The sequence below is a fragment of the Polypterus senegalus genome, chromosome 9, assembly GCF_016835505.1.
Source record: "Polypterus senegalus isolate Bchr_013 chromosome 9, ASM1683550v1, whole genome shotgun sequence".
Taxonomy (NCBI): domain Eukaryota; kingdom Metazoa; phylum Chordata; class Cladistia; order Polypteriformes; family Polypteridae; genus Polypterus; species Polypterus senegalus.
Window position 1 is genome coordinate 27,752,218 of NC_053162.1, and position 3,402 is coordinate 27,755,619.

General features: G+C 43.0%; 1 long non-coding RNA gene across 1 annotated transcript; it reads right to left on the reverse strand.

Annotated features, from left to right (window-relative positions):
• Window positions 1-203: 203 nt before the first annotated feature.
• LOC120534938 lies at window positions 204-3,177 on the reverse strand. The gene is made up of 3 exons (XR_005634811.1): window positions 3,005-3,177; window positions 2,356-2,456; window positions 204-386 (listed from the first exon to the last, which is right to left on the reverse strand). It is a non-coding gene; the product is annotated as an uncharacterized LOC120534938 (long non-coding RNA).
• Between the last annotated feature and the right edge of the window lie 225 nt (window positions 3,178-3,402).

Consider the following 3,402-nt stretch of genomic DNA (forward strand, 5'->3'; position numbering starts at 1 on the left):
TCTCCTCAAAAGGGCGTCCCGACCGGGCAAGTCCCCCAGCTGTCTATAATGTGTTGCCTGACAGAACCAGTGCTATACAAATCTTTTACAGCTATGTTGAGTTCAGACACAGTCTCAGCCCTTTATTTACTTTCTTTCATGGTACATAAAACACGAGACATCAGACAGATGAGCCTCAGACGTTCAAATCACCTCCGCTCCTTAGTCCTCGTTGCTGCACTATCTGGGTTGTACTTCTGGGTGAACAGTTATTGGACCTCAACTCCCACACACACAGGGTTCCCTCCCCTGATGAAGACAACATCACATCTGTTTTGACAGTTGCTGGGGATGTCAGACTACACGAGAGATGGGCACAGGAGTGCGCTGCGATTGCCTCTGACTCACTACGATTACATACAGTAAATAATAATAATACATTTTATTTTTTTTGTAGGCACCTTTCTAAACACTCAAGGACATCGAACAATAGATAAAACAAACATTATAAACAAAACTAAAATACAAAATTTAAAATCAGACAGAGCAATTGTAGTCAAAGAGAAAAAGCAGTCTTAAACAAATCTACTGTATATCTAGAATTCACTAAGCAGCCGACCATGGCACACAAGACAGAAACCATGGGATACGCACGACAGAGCCCCGCCCACCAACTCTAAGACCATGGTATACTCACGACAGAGCCCCGCCTGCCAACTCACAGAGCCCCGCCCACCAACTCTAAGACCATGGGATATGCACGACAGAGCCCCGCCCACCAACTCTAACCCTTCTCCCGCGTCCACCCTCGCTCTCGAGGCATGCGCACTGCCTGCTTATGTGCCCGCATGCAACACCTCACCAAACACCGCCTCAATCGCTTTCGTCTCTGCTACAGACCACATGCACCTCTGAGCCACGTTGATTTTTCATTGTTCTTTTCGGTTCCACCTGCTTTTCTATATACTAAGTCGACCATGGCACGCTAGACAGAGACCATGGGATAAGGATACGCACGACAGAGCCCAGCACGCCAAGTCTAACCCTCCTCCCGCGTCCACCCTTGCAAACTGTTTTACACACTGCATACAGAGATTCCCATCCGCGACAAACATGCTTCTTCTTAGACGGTCCTGCAGGAACAGGGAAAACCTTTGTCTACAAAAACCTGATGCACACCATACTAAGAGCATAGTGTTTTTGTTGGCTTGCCCGCCTGCCTGACAGTTACCAGCATTCACCGCAATGTACTGGAGTGTAAAACTATTGTAGCTGCTACCTCATAAACTGTCCTTATTCCCCAGATTTCCCTGACCCCATCAGATTCAAAATTTGCCTTTTACTTTTACACGCAGACAATTTCCTGTTAGATTAGCCTTTGCAATGACAATTAATAAGGCACAGGGCCAAACTTTCAAAAAGATTTGCCTGTATCTGCCAAAACCAGTTTTCAGTCACGGACAAGTGTATGTTGCTCTCTCCGGAGTTCCATCTTTTCATTCACTCACAGTCGTATCCTCAAACCCTCCCCATTTGGACAACTGTCTTTCAGGAAGTGTTCACCCATCAACAAATAAATTCTGCGGCGTATGCTACGCCGCGGGTTAGCTAGCGAGTTTTAAGTTTAGATTTGAAAAGTGAAAATGATTTAGTATTTCTAAGCTCAGATGGTAGTGTGTTCCAGAGCTGGGGAGCAGAGCAACAAAATGCTCTGCGCCCCATAGTGGTAACACGGACAAAGGGGACAGTCAAGTGGATGGAGGAAGAGGATCTAAGGCTACGGGAGGGAATGGCAACATGGAGGAGGTCAGACAGATATGGAGGGGCAAGGTTGTGGATAGCCTTAAAAGTTAGTAGGAGAATTTTGAATTAAATTTGAAACCGAACTGGAAGCCAGTGAAGCTGCTGCAAGATGGGAGTGAAATGATGAATAGAGGGGGTTCTAGTAATGATGTGGGCAGCTGAAGCTTATTAAGAGATTTGCGAGAAAGACCAAAGAAAAGGGAATTACAATAATCCAGACAAGAAGTGACAAGGCTATGAACGAGGATAGCAGTGGTGTGGGGAGTGAGGCAGGGGCGAATACGATTCATGTTACGCAAATGAAAATGAAGTCTGTAACTGAAAACCGCTGGAGAAGTTGAGTAATGTGACTGGGCCTGAAGATTGAATCACATGATGGAGAGACAAAAATAATGTCAGGTGCTTTAAATTGAACCAAAGATGGAACCAAACACAAATAATGGGGGCACAACTAAAACACATGAGACAAATCTACCCCAACAAAAGCATCCTAAGTAAAGCGTGCAGGGACAAATGCACACAAGAAGAAGCCGCACGGTGATAAAAGCACATACATTCAAGGTAATAGCTCACCTTTTCTTCCAGTTTTTACAATTCATGTTTGCAAGAATGGATGCAAAACTGCCTTCAAAGAGGAGTAGCTGGTGGGTCACTTTTTCCATGTCAGACTGTCACTGGGGAGAAAAATGTGAGAATTTAATTTAGCAAACACTTACAAAAACAACAAAAATGTGATTAGCTTAAACTTGTGTGCCTTGCGATGCTGTGAACCGTGTTGTTGGCGAGCTGGCACACAACGCGTCTCTAGAGCTCTGGCTGGTACTACACTATTGGGAGGATAGATAGATAGATAGATAGATAGATAGATAGATAGATAGATAGATAGATAGATAGATAGATAGATAGATACTTTATTAATCCCAAGGGGAAATTCACAAAGGATACACAACATACATAGATAAAGTGAATCCAAGATCAATACATGATGAGTCTACTTCAGCCTCAAACTGCAAGGAGATACAAAGATGTCTAAAATTCACTAGCAGAAGTGAAAAGGCGTATTTACCAGCTGACTTCTAAGTTAGGTAATAATTGGACACATAACATAATTAAATGTTTAACAAACTGCAAGTAATAAATGGCAAAGACTACAAACTGTTGTACTTCTTGTAAATTTTTGAGTGCCTTCCAATTCAAAATAGTTGCTATGTGTTGTGATCACCTCGTAGTTTTGCTTGGGAGATCTCATATCCAGAAACCAACACAAAAGAGTTGTGAAAATCACGCTTCTTCAGTTTGACAAATACATTCCTCTTTCAATGATGTACTAAGACAGAGTTGGGCTGCAGTGGCTGAAGGTTTTCATGCTCACTCTTTTCCTAATCGGCGAGCCGTTTTCACTGCTAATTAACTCCTTTTCTTTTCATTTTAATAGCCGTTTTTAAGGAGTCAGTCCTCTGAATTGATTTGTTTCTTCATTAAATGGCAGCCAAACAGAAATGAGATGTGAAACGAGCCAACAGGTGACCAGCTGAATTGGAACGTCAAACTCCAGCCAATTTCACTCCAACCAGTTTCTTAAAGAGAAGACAATTCCTGCTGTTAATTAAACTCGTTATT